This window comes from Siphateles boraxobius, unplaced genomic scaffold, assembly GCF_051911475.1.
Source record: "Siphateles boraxobius isolate OS27281-9 unplaced genomic scaffold, OSU_SipBor_1 296, whole genome shotgun sequence".
NCBI lineage: Eukaryota > Metazoa > Chordata > Actinopteri > Cypriniformes > Leuciscidae > Siphateles > Siphateles boraxobius.
This window is the reverse complement of record NW_027508915.1, coordinates 1,360,001-1,372,500: the sequence shown is the minus strand read 5'-3', so window position 1 is coordinate 1,372,500 and position 12,500 is coordinate 1,360,001. Positions and strand designations below refer to the sequence as shown.

Genomic DNA, 12,500 nt, shown 5'->3' with positions numbered 1-12,500 from the left:
TCAGAGAGCATGAAAGAGTTTCAGTTTTTTCAAAAGTTCTTCTTAGTTTAAAAAAAAGACTCACTGAGCTTCTTCAGAAAGCCTTTAAAAGTCTCTGAGATTCTACAGAGAGTATGAAAGAGTTTGAGTTTTTTCAAAAGTTCTTCTTAGTTTTCTTCATTAATGGTCTAACCTTTTAAATAGCCCAATTTTGGCAGCAGTTTTCGCTTACGGCCATACCACCTTGGTCACGCCCGATCTCGTCTGATCTCGGAAGCTAAGCAGGGTCGGGCCTGGTTAGTACTTGGATGGGAGACCGCCTGGGAATACCAGGTGCTGTAAGCTTTTTTGATTAAAAAAAAAAAAAAAAAAAGAGTCCCTGAGCTTCTTCAGAAAGCCTTTAAAAGTCTCTGATATTCTTCAGAGAGCATGAAAGAGTTTGAGTTTTTTCATAAAAAAAAGACTCACTGAGCTTCTTCAGAAAGCCTTTAAAAGTCTCTGAGATTCTTCAGAGAGCATGAAAGAGTTTGAGTTTTTTCAAAAGTTCTTAGTTTAAAAAAAAGACTCACTGAGCTTCTTCAGAAAGCCTTTAAAAGTCTCTGAGATTCTTCAGAGAGCATGAAAGAGTTTGAGTTTTTTCAAAAGTTCTTCTTAGTTTTCTTCATTAATGGTCTAACCTTTTAAATTGCCCAATTTTGGCAGCAGTTTTCGCTTACGGCCATACCACCTTGGTCACGCCCGATCTCGTCTGATCTCGGAAGCTAAGCAGGGTCGGGCCTGGTTAGTACTTGGATGGGAGACCGCCTGGGAATACCAGGTGCTGTAAGCTTTTTTGATTTAAAAAAAAAAAAAGAGTCCCTGAGCTTCTTCAGAAAGCCTTTAAAAGTCTCTGAGATTCTTCAGAGAGCATGAAAGAGTTTGAGTTTTTTCAAAAGTTCCTCTTAGTTTAAAAAAAAAGACTCACTGAGCTTCTGCAGAAAGCCTTTAAAAGTCTCTGAGATTCTTCAGAGAGCATGAAAGAGTTTCAGTTTTTTCAAAAGTTCTTCTTAGTTTAAAAAAAAGACTCACTGAGCTTCTTCAGAAAGCCTTTAAAAGTCTCTGAGATTCTACAGAGAGTATGAAAGAGTTTGAGTTTTTTCAAAAGTTCTTCTTAGTTTTCTTCATTAATGGTCTAACCTTTTAAATAGCCCAATTTTGGCAGCAGTTTTCGCTTACGGCCATACCACCTTGGTCACGCCCGATCTCGTCTGATCTCGGAAGCTAAGCAGGGTCGGGCCTGGTTAGTACTTGGATGGGAGACCGCCTGGGAATACCAGGTGCTGTAAGCTTTTTTGATTTAAAAAAAAAAAAGAGTCCCTGAGCTTCTTCAGAAAGCCTTTAAAAGTCTCTGAGATTCTTCAGAGAGCATGAAAGAGTTTGAGTTTTTTCAAAAGTTCCTCTTAGTTTAAAAAAAAAGACTCACTGAGCTTCTGCAGAAAGCCTTTAAAAGTCTCTGAGATTCTTCAGAGAGCATGAAAGAGTTTCAGTTTTTTCAAAAGTTCTTCTTAGTTTAAAAAAAAGACTCACTGAGCTTCTTCAGAAAGCCTTTAAAAGTCTCTGAGATTCTTCAGAGAGCATGAAAGAGTTTCAGTTTTTTCAAAAGTTCTTCTTAGTTTTAAAAAAAAGACTCACTGAGCTTCTGCAGAAAGCCTTTAAAAGTCTCTGAGATTCTTCAGAGAGCATGAAAGAGTTTGAGTTTTTTCAAAAGTTCTTCTTAGTTTTCTTCATTAATGGTCTAACCTTTTAAATTGCCCAATTTTGGCAGCAGTTTTCGCTTACGGCCATACCACCTTGGTCACGCCCGATTTGGTACGTTCCAGGAAGTGTTTGGTCTCAGTGGGGTGGAAGAGGTTCACCCAAAAGTTTTGTGTTTTGTTTTGCGGTTTTGTGTATGTGAAATAAGTGTTTTTGTTTAAGTTTTTCGTATTACTTTTTGTATTTGTCCTCCCAACAGCTTAGCTGATTGGGAGGGATTGAGTTTTTTTTTTTGGAGAAATGGACGGACAAACGGCTATGGATAAGGACTTGGCACGAGAAACACGTCGGAGAAAGGAAAATGGACTGGACAAAGGACAACGAGAAAAGGATTACCCTGAAAAGAGAAACTACACGAAGGACGCAACGATTGTTATTGATTTGATGGAGGTACAGGACGGGAAGGCGGAGGATATTATAAAAGCATTGACGGAGAAGGTGGATGTGACGAATATACTTGCGATAAGACCAAAAATGATGAAGGAATATGAAATTACATTTGAGAAAGAGGAAGATATTGAGAAGCTGGATGATGGACTGATAATAAAAGGAAAGATGTGTGAAATTAAAAAATTGAATAATAAGGACTTGGTTGTCTCTTTCATGCATCTGCCTGCTTATCTGGAGGATGACGTAATCCTGCAAAAGCTGGAAGGATGGGGGGTAACTCCCATTTCACAGATTAAAAGAAGATTGTACACAGGCACCAGCATAGAGGATGGAACCAGGTACATGAGAGTACGCTTCCCGAAAGAAGTGCATTCTTTGCCCTACAGCATGAAAGTGGAAACGGAAGAGGGTCCTCAGTATTTCAGAGTGATACATAGCCAGCAGATGAGAACCTGCAGGTTGTGTATGAGCACTGAACATATGATGAAGGACTGTCCGGAATTCAAATGCTTTAAATGCGAGGAAAAGGGCCACTTCGCGAGGGACTGCAAAGCGGAGAGGTGCCTGGGCTGCAAGCTTGTGTTGAGCAGGTGTGAGTGCGACGACGGAGACCAACAACAGGAGGAAGAACTGATGAGCGGGCAGATGCATGAGGCAGACAGAGAAGAGAAGCAACGCGAGGGCATGGAGGGAACGCCAAGAGAGGAGTTTGTAAGCGCGGATGTTGAGGGCATAACGGAACGGAGTGGACTAACGATAGACAATGAGGAAACGGAGGAACGAATGGAAGTAACTGGGACTTTGCAAACTGAACTGGAAAAGATAGAGGAGCAAGATCAAGTCACGGAGAAAGAAAAAAGGGACAAAGGAAGTGAAAACATGGACGACGGTGGTACAAAGGGAATAACAAGTAAAAGAAGAAGGACAAGTAAGGTAATTCCAAATTTAGATAAAGCAAGGAAAAAAGTTTCTTTTGAAAAAAGTGATGAGAAACAGGACTGTGGAGAAAATGTAAAGGAAGGAGAGGAAATGAACTGAAAGAATGGGGATTTTTAATTTTTTTATCTTTTATTTTATTGTGCTGAGTATTGTGACTTTTAATGCAAGAGGGTTAATGAACTGTGTGAAATTTGAAAAAGTGAAGGAAATGTGCAAAGAAGAGGATATAATTTTATTGCAAGAGACAAACTGGAAAGATAATGCAATGGAGGATTTTAAAAGAAAATGGGAAGGGGAATTATTTTTTAATAATAAAGAAGGGAAAGGAGGTGGAGTGGCAGTGTTAATAAGAAAAGACAGAGGTATTAAGGCAAAATTGATATATAAGGACATAAAAGGGAAATGCATGGCTGTAGAAATTAAGATAGAAGAAGAAGATTTTATTTTGATAAACGTACATGCTCCAAATGACCAAATGCAAAAGAAAATGTATTTTAATGATATATCTAGAGTAATGAAAGAATGGAAGAAGGTAATAATTGGGGGAGATTTTAACACTGTTTTTAGTAAAATGGACATGGTGAATGGAATGATTTTTAAGTCGGATGTGGGTAGAAAAGAGTTAAAGTTATTGATGGGAGGAAAAAATATGATGGACGTATGGAGGGAGAGGAATGAAAAAAAGAAAGAATTTACAAGAAGGCAGCTGGTGGGGAATTTTATGTGTCAAACCAGAATAGATTACTTTTTAAACACCAGGAATTTAGAACATTTTATTGATGGGATTTTTTATAAAGAAACCACTTTAAGTGATCACAAAATGGTATTAATGAGACTAGATTTTAAAAGAGAAAGGAAGGGACCAGGGGTTTGGATTTTAAACACTGATGTCTTAAAGGAAGAGCATTTTAAAAAAGGGATAGAAAACATTTTAGATGAAGGAAAAAAAGACTTGATGTACATAGAGGATAAAAGACAATGGTGGGAAAACATGAAATATGAAATTAAGAAATACACAATAAACTACTGTAAGTTGTTACAAAAGGGGAAAAGAACAGAGGAGGAAGAAATAAGAGAAACGCTAAGAAAAGAGTTAAACAAAAATGAAGTAAACGTGCAAAGAGTACTTGAAGTGGAGGACAAATTGAAGAAAATAGAAGAGAAGAAATACAAGGGGGCGATGTTAAGAAGTAAAGCAAAATGTACGGTGCAAGGGGAGAAATGTAACAAATTCTTTTTTAATCTTGAGAAAAGCAAGGGGAGGGCAGAAATAATTAAGGAAATTAAGAATAAAGAAGGACAAGCGGTTTTAAACACAGAAGGGATTTTAAAAGAAATAAGCCAGTTTTATGAAGAACTTTTTAAATCAGAAGGAGGAGATGAAGAAAAAAGGAATTTTTTAATTAAACAGATAACAAAAAAAGTCAGTGAGACAGATAAGAGGGTTTGTGAAAGAGAAATAACAACAGAAGAAATTATACAGGCCATAAATCAGTTAGGAGTAAAGAAAAGCCCAGGAATAGATGGAATTGGAAATGAGTTTTATAAGATTTTTAAGGAAAAAATGAGCATAATTTTAAAAGAAATCTATGGAGAAATTTTTAAAAAAGAAAGAGTACACCCAAGAATGGGACTGGGATTAATGAAAATCATTTATAAGAGAAAAGGAGACAAAACGGAATTGAAGAATTATAGGCCTATCACAATGTTAAACACAGATTTAAAAATTTTAGCCAAAGTTTTAGCAAACAGATTAAAAGAGATAATGCCGGATATAATTGAAACTAACCAGGCTTACGGAGTTAAGGGGAGGGACATTGCGGATATCACAAGCAGTATAAGAGATATAGTGGGATATATAAAAGAAAAAGGAAAGAGCGCATATGTAATAAGTATGGATTTTGAGAAGGCTTTTGACAGAGTGGAACGAGGGTTTTTAATGGGAATTTTAAAACAATTTGGGTTTGGAGAGAATTTTATCAAATGGATTTCAGTTTTATACAGTGATATTTTAACAAAAGTAAAATGTAATGGTTTTTTAACGCAACCTTTTAAAGTTTTAAGATCAATCAGACAAGGATGTCCACTGTCCGCACAGTTATATTCTTTGGTGGCAGAACCTTTAGGGCTTTTAATAAATAGAGACAAAGAGATAAAAGGGATACAATTTGAAGGAAGAAAAGAATTAACTCCAATTTTTCAATATGCAGATGATACGACAGTTGTGGTGGAAAATAGGGAAAGCATAAAAGAAGTGATGAGAAAAATAAAATGTTATTGCGAAGGCTCAGGGGCAAAAATAAATGAGGAAAAAACAATATATATGAAGTTTGGAAGGACAGAGAGTTTAACAGATGTTTTTAAATTTAAGGAAGTACAAGAGATGAAGATTTTAGGGGCAATTGTAGCAAAAAATGAGAAGGAAGCTATTGATAATATGTGGGAAGAGACATTGGGAGAAATGGAAAGAAGATTGATTTTTTGGAGAAATAGATTTTTAAGTTTGAAAGGGAAAATTTTAACTGTAAACAGTTTAATGTTATCAAAGATGTGGTATAAATTGCAAGTAATGTCATTACCAAACTGGGCTTTTAAGAGAATAAAAACGATTGTTTTAGAATATTTATGGGATAAAAAGCCTTCAAGGGTAGCGTATTATACGCTAATAGGAAAACCGGAGGAGGGAGGGATGGGACTGGTGGATGTGGAACTGAAAATGAAAAGCATGAGGGTAAAAGTGGTAAAGAAGTACTTGGATGCTAATAATAGAGCTGATTGGAAGGAATTGATGGTATTTTATTTAAATAAATGTGGGAATTTTAACCTGGGGGAAAACACTTTATGGATGAAGATAAAAGCTGGGATGATGGAGGGAATTCCACAATTTTATAAAGAGGTTTTAAATGCTTGGAGGCTTTTTTTGACAGAGGTGGATTTTAATCCAGAAGGGAGGGAAATGATTTTAAATCAACCTTTGTTTTTAAATGACAAAATAAAGATAAATGAGCGGGATATCTATTTTAAGAAATGGATGCAAGCAGGCATTGTAAAAGTGAGGGATATTTTATGGGAGTGGAAGGAGGGATTTTTACCACTACAAGTGATAAAGGATGCGATGGAGGAGGAAAAGGAAGACTATAATGTGATCAGTTTAAAAAAACAATATGAAGATGTTAAAAAAGCAATCCCAGGTCAATGGTTAGAGGAGGTCAACAATAATGATGGAAAAGAAAACAAAATGACGGTGTATCTAAAATGTAAAGACAAGAAGGTGGATTTTAATATGGGAACTGTGAAAATGTTTTATGAGTTTTTTAGAAACAGAGTTTTTAAAAAACCAGGGGCTAATGAGGTTTGGTTAAGGAATTTGATTGGAATTGAAGAAAAAGATGTCTGGAAAAACAGAGCATGGAGTTGGTTAGATGTAGGTTTGGAATGTTTGGATTATTTTATTAGACAAAATGTGATATATACTGAAATGAGATTGTGTATAATGAAAAAAGAAAGTAATGCACAATGTAAAGTATGTAAGAAGGAAGATGAAGGGATTTTACACTTGTTTTTATATTGTGAAAAGCTTAATTTTTTTTTAATGAACTGAAAGATTTTATAAAAGAATTAAGAGGAAAAGAAGTGGTTGCTGAATGGGATACATGTTTTATGTTGGGAATGGCAGAAAAAAATGTAAATAAGAAGCTTGTGAATTTGTGCTTACTACTGGCGAAGAAAGCAATATGGAAAAGAAGGAACATAGAAAAAAACAGAGATGTTGTTTTAGATCTATGGGGGCTTTTTAAACCGATGGTAGATGATTATGTGGAAATATTGTACAATTATTTTAAAATGGAGAGCAAAATGGGGGAATTTTATGGAATTTTTAACAAGGATGTCATGTGTGTTTTTAAACAAAAACACTTTTACTTGCCAAAGTATTGAACAAGATGGAAATGTATAAATATATAATGATGTGTTTTATGTAAAAAAAAAAAAAAAAAAAAAAAAAGTCACGCCCGATCTCGTCTGATCTCGGAAGCTAAGCAGGGTTGGGCCTGGTTAGTACTTGGATGGGAGACCGCCTGGGAATACCAGGAGCTGTAAGCTTTTTTGATTTAAAAAAAAAAAAAAAAAAAAGAGTCCCTGAGCTTCTTCAGAAAGCCTTTAAAAGTCTCTGAGATTCTTCAGAGAGCATGAAAGAGTTTGAGTTTTTTCAAAAGTTCTTCTTACTTTAAAAAAAAGACTCACTGAGCTTCTTCAGAAAGCCTTTAAAAGTCTCTGAGATTCTTCAGAGAGCATGAAAGAGTTTGAGTTTTTTCAAAAGTTCTTCTTAGTTTAAAAAAAAAGACTGCAGAAAGCCTTTAAAAGTCTCTGAGATTCTTCAGAGAGCATGAAAGAGTTTGAGTTTTTTCAAAAGTTCTTCTTAGTTTAAAAAAAAAGACTCACTGAGCTTCTTCAGAAAGCCTTTAAAAGTCTCTGAGATTCTTCAGAGAGCATGAAAGAGTTTGAGTTTTTTCAAAAGTTCTTCTTAGTTTTCTTCATTAATGGTCTAACCTTTTAAATAGCCCAATTTTGGCAGCAGTTTTCGCTTACGGCCATACCACCTTGGTCACGCCCGATCTCGTCTGATCTCGGAAGCTAAGCAGGGTCGGGCCTGGTTAGTACTTGGATGGGAGACCGCCTGGGAATACCAGGTGCTGTAAGCTTTTTTGATTTAAAAAAAAAAAAGAGTCCCTGAGCTTCTTCAGAAAGCCTTTAAAAGTCTCTGAGATTCTTCAGAGAGCATGAAAGAGTTTGAGTTTTTTCAAAAGTTCCTCTTAGTTAAAAAAAAAGACTCACTGAGCTTCTGCAGAAAGCCTTTAAAAGTCTCTGAGATTCTTCAGAGAGCATGAAAGAGTTTCAGTTTTTTCAAAAGTTCTTCTTAGTTTAAAAAAAAGACTCACTGAGCTTCTTCAGAAAGCCTTTAAAAGTCTCTGAGATTCTACAGAGAGTATGAAAGAGTTTGAGTTTTTTCAAAAGTTCTTCTTAGTTTTCTTCATTAATGGTCTAACCTTTTAAATAGCCCAATTTTGGCAGCAGTTTTCGCTTACGGCCATACCACCTTGGTCACGCCCGATCTCGTCTGATCTCGGAAGCTAAGCAGGGTCGGGCCTGGTTAGTACTTGGATGGGAGACCGCCTGGGAATACCAGGTGCTGTAAGCTTTTTTGATTTAAAAAAAAAAAGAGTCCCTGAGCTTCTTCAGAAAGCCTTTAAAAGTCTCTGAGATTCTTCAGAGAGCATGAAAGAGTTTGAGTTTTTTCAAAAGTTCCTCTTAGTTTAAAAAAAAAGACTCACTGAGCTTCTGCAGAAAGCCTTTAAAAGTCTCTGAGATTCTTCAGAGAGCATGAAAGAGTTTCAGTTTTTTCAAAAGTTCTTCTTAGTTTAAAAAAAAAGACTCACTGAGCTTCTTCAGAAAGCCTTTAAAAGTCTCTGAGATTCTTCAGAGAGCATGAAAGAGTTTGAGTTTTTTCAAAAGTTCTTCTTAGTTTTCTTCATTAATGGTCTAACCTTTTAAATAGCCCAATTTTGGCAGCAGTTTTCGCTTACGGCCATACCACCTTGGTCACGCCCGATCTCGTCTGATCTCGGAAGCTAAGCAGGGTCGGGCCTGGTTAGTACTTGGATGGGAGACCGCCTGGGAATACCAGGTGCTGTAAGCTTTTTTGATTTAAAAAAAAAAAAAGAGTCCCTGAGCTTCTTCAGAAAGCCTTTAAAAGTCTCTGAGATTCTTCAGAGAGCATGAAAGAGTTTGAGTTTTTTCAAAAGTTCCTCTTAGTTAAAAAAAAAGACTCACTGAGCTTCTGCAGAAAGCCTTTAAAAGTCTCTGAGATTCTTCAGAGAGCATGAAAGAGTTTCAGTTTTTTCAAAAGTTCTTCTTAGTTTAAAAAAAAGACTCACTGAGCTTCTTCAGAAAGCCTTTAAAAGTCTCTGAGATTCTACAGAGAGTATGAAAGAGTTTGAGTTTTTTCAAAAGTTCTTCTTAGTTTTCTTCATTAATGGTCTAACCTTTTAAATAGCCCAATTTTGGCAGCAGTTTTCGCTTACGGCCATACCACCTTGGTCACGCCCGATCTCGTCTGATCTCGGAAGCTAAGCAGGGTCGGGCCTGGTTAGTACTTGGATGGGAGACCGCCTGGGAATACCAGGTGCTGTAAGCTTTTTTGATTTAAAAAAAAAAAGAGTCCCTGAGCTTCTTCAGAAAGCCTTTAAAAGTCTCTGAGATTCTTCAGAGAGCATGAAAGAGTTTGAGTTTTTTCAAAAGTTCCTCTTAGTTTAAAAAAAAAGACTCACTGAGCTTCTGCAGAAAGCCTTTAAAAGTCTCTGAGATTCTTCAGAGAGCATGAAAGAGTTTCAGTTTTTTCAAAAGTTCTTCTTAGTTTAAAAAAAAGACTCACTGAGCTTCTTCAGAAAGCCTTTAAAAGTCTCTGAGATTCTACAGAGAGTATGAAAGAGTTTGAGTTTTTTCAAAAGTTCTTCTTAGTTTTCTTCATTAATGGTCTAACCTTTTAAATAGCCCAATTTTGGCAGCAGTTTTCGCTTACGGCCATACCACCTTGGTCACGCCCGATCTCGTCTGATCTCGGAAGCTAAGCAGGGTCGGGCCTGGTTAGTACTTGGATGGGAGACCGCCTGGGAATACCAGGTGCTGTAAGCTTTTTTGATTTAAAAAAAAAAAAAAAAAAAGAGTCCCTGAGCTTCTTCAGAAAGCCTTTAAAAGTCTCTGAGATTCTTCAGAGAGCATGAAAGAGTTTGAGTTTTTTCAAAAGTTCTTCTTAGTTTTAAAAAAAAGACTCACTGAGCTTCTGCAGAAAGCCTTTAAAAGTCTCTGAGATTCTTCAGAGAGCATGAAAGAGTTTGAGTTTTTTCAAAAGTTCTTCTTAGTTTTCTTCATTAATGGTCTAACCTTTTAAATAGCCCAATTTTGGCAGCAGTTTTCGCTTACGGCCATACCACCTTGGTCACGCCCGATCTCGTCTGATCTCGGAAGCTAAGCAGGGTCGGGCCTGGTTAGTACTTGGATGGGAGACCGCCTGGGAATACCAGGTGCTGTAAGCTTTTTTGATTAAAAAAAAAAAAAAAAAAAAAAAGACTCACTGAGCTTCTTCAGAAAGCCTTTAAAAGTCTCTGAGATTCTTCAGAGAGCATGAAAGAGTTTGAGTTTTTTCAAAAGTTCTTCTTACTTTAAAAAAAAGACTCACTGAGCTTCTTCAGAAAGCCTTTAAAAGTCTCTGAGATTCTTCAGAGAGCATGAAAGAGTTTGAGTTTTTTCAAAAGTTCTTCTTAGTTTTCTTCATTAATGGTCTAACCTTTTACATTGCCCAATTTTGGCAGCAGTTTTCGCTTACGGCCATACCACCTTGGTCACGCCCGATCTCGTTAGTGGTACGATCCAGGAAGTGTGCTGGCAGTTGGGAGAGAGAGGCTCTCCCATGTGCTCTCTCTTAGTTATTTTTTGTTTTGTTTATTTGAAGTTCTGTTTACTTGTATGTTATTTTTTTAATCCCCAAGCAGTTTATCTGCTTGGAGGAAATCTTTCTTTTGAATAATGGACAGATTAAATGGTAAAGACCCAGGAACGGCAGGAGGAACACAAACGACGATTGACCAAGATGCAATGGACAAAGGATTGAGAGAGTTTAACGGATTAAACAAGGAGGCTTTTGGGCAGAAAAGTGCTAAGAAGAGAATGGAATATCTGAAAGAGGCAACCGTGGTGATGGATATAATGAACAAAAAAGGAATAAAGGCAGAGGATATCATCAGAGAAGTGACAAGGAATATAGGCAATGGTAAACTACTGGCAGTGAGACCAAAGAATTCTTTGGAATATGAACTTACTTTGACGTGTGCGGATGACTGTGATGATCTGATGGACGGTGTGGAAATTAAAGGACAACTCTGTGTAGTAAGGAGGTTGGAGTTAAAGGAATGTGTGGTTTCTTTTATTCACCTGCCTGCTTATGTGGAGGATGAAACAATCGAGGACAAGTTAAAGCTGTGGGGAGTTACTCCCATAACACAAATAAAGAGGAGATTATACCCCGGAACGGACATCGCAGACGGCACGAGGTATGTCAAAATAAGATTTCCAAAGGAGGTAACATCACTGCCATATAGTGCCAAATTTGAAACATCGGAGGGAGAAAGGTATTTCAGGGTAATACATGATGGACAGATTAAACTCTGCCGAATGTGTATGCAACCTGGGCATGTTTTTAAAGACTGTCCTAATTTTAAATGTTATGAATGTGCTGAGCAGGGCCATTTCGCAAAAGATTGTAAAGCGGAAAAGTGCTTGGACTGTAACAAAGTTTATATGAAATGTGACTGTGAAACAGAAAGTGAAGAAGATCAACGCTCTGAAGGGACTAAAAGAGGAAATGCGGGTCCTCATAGTCCTCAGAGTGAAGTGGAACAGAACATGAGGAAAGAACAGGATGGGTTGAATTCAAAAGACTTTAATAAGGAGTCTGGACAAAAAAATGAGATGGTGAAAGAAGCAGAGGATGGAAGTAAGGAGTCAGAAGAAATGTCATGGTGTAATGAAAACATAGTTGAAATGGAGGAAGAAGATGAGACTACCACAAGGGACAGAGACAATGGTAATAAAGACAATGTTAATATGAAAAAGAGGGGAAAGATAGGCGGGCATGTTTTAAAGTATAAAGCAATACCTAATCTGAAGCTTGTGTTGAGAAAACAAAAGTTAAGGAGAGAAATTTTAAGGAAAAAAAAAGGTGATTAAGTGGTATAGATGTTTAAATTGTTTGAATATGTACTAGATTTATTTGTTGGTTTGCAGATTATGTAGAAATGTAAATAATTTAATATGTACATGTATACAGTTGCTGAGGAAATTATTTGAGTCTCTGAAAATGGAAAAGGGCTTGTATCTGCTGCATGTTGTTTGTACTTTTAATTGAATGAAAAAAAAAGAAAAAAATGATATGGGAATTTGAAAATAGGAAATATGACAATTGCTTTTTTGTTTGTTTAGTGAGGTTGTATATTTTTGGGAAAAATATATGTTTTTTCTGAAAGTAAAATTTAAAAATGAATGTTAAGGGAATGATAAAGGAAGACGTAAATGTAAAATGAAATTAGCTTGTATATAACGCTTTAGTTTGTAAAGATGTTAATTGCATGTTTTCTACATAGAAAATTAAATGTACAAAAAATGTACTTGTTTTAATGTAAAACTTCTGGTTTTAATAAAAAAAAAAAAAAAAAAAAAAAAAAAGTCACGCCCGATCTCGTCTGATCTCGGAAGCTAAGCAGGGTCGGGCCTGGTTAGTACTTGGATGGAGACCGCCTGGGAATACCAGGTGCTGTAAGCTTTTTTGATTTAAAAAAAAAAAGAGT

At 36.4% G+C, this 12,500-nt stretch overlaps 9 non-coding genes across 9 annotated transcripts; all 9 read left to right on the top strand.

Annotated features, from left to right (window-relative positions):
• Positions 1–205: 205 nt before the first annotated feature.
• Positions 206–324, top strand: LOC143755879 (5S ribosomal RNA). Its single transcript, XR_013209605.1, has one exon. It is a non-coding gene; the product is annotated as a 5S ribosomal RNA (ribosomal RNA).
• A 365-nt stretch (positions 325–689) lies between these two features.
• On the top strand, positions 690–808 carry LOC143755877 (5S ribosomal RNA). Its single transcript, XR_013209603.1, has one exon. It is a non-coding gene; the product is annotated as a 5S ribosomal RNA (ribosomal RNA).
• Positions 809–1,188: 380 nt separating this feature from the next.
• LOC143755876 (5S ribosomal RNA) lies at positions 1,189–1,307 on the top strand. The gene has a single exon (XR_013209602.1). It is a non-coding gene; the product is annotated as a 5S ribosomal RNA (ribosomal RNA).
• A 6,376-nt stretch (positions 1,308–7,683) lies between these two features.
• On the top strand, positions 7,684–7,802 carry LOC143755875 (5S ribosomal RNA). The gene has a single exon (XR_013209601.1). It is a non-coding gene; the product is annotated as a 5S ribosomal RNA (ribosomal RNA).
• Positions 7,803–8,180: 378 nt separating this feature from the next.
• LOC143755874 (5S ribosomal RNA) lies at positions 8,181–8,299 on the top strand. The gene has a single exon (XR_013209600.1). It is a non-coding gene; the product is annotated as a 5S ribosomal RNA (ribosomal RNA).
• A 379-nt stretch (positions 8,300–8,678) lies between these two features.
• LOC143755873 (5S ribosomal RNA) lies at positions 8,679–8,797 on the top strand. The gene has a single exon (XR_013209599.1). It is a non-coding gene; the product is annotated as a 5S ribosomal RNA (ribosomal RNA).
• A 379-nt stretch (positions 8,798–9,176) lies between these two features.
• On the top strand, positions 9,177–9,295 carry LOC143755872 (5S ribosomal RNA). Its single transcript, XR_013209598.1, has one exon. It is a non-coding gene; the product is annotated as a 5S ribosomal RNA (ribosomal RNA).
• A 378-nt stretch (positions 9,296–9,673) lies between these two features.
• LOC143755871 (5S ribosomal RNA) lies at positions 9,674–9,792 on the top strand. The gene has a single exon (XR_013209597.1). It is a non-coding gene; the product is annotated as a 5S ribosomal RNA (ribosomal RNA).
• A 282-nt stretch (positions 9,793–10,074) lies between these two features.
• Positions 10,075–10,193, top strand: LOC143755870 (5S ribosomal RNA). Its single transcript, XR_013209596.1, has one exon. It is a non-coding gene; the product is annotated as a 5S ribosomal RNA (ribosomal RNA).
• The last annotated feature ends 2,307 nt before the right edge of the window (positions 10,194–12,500 follow it).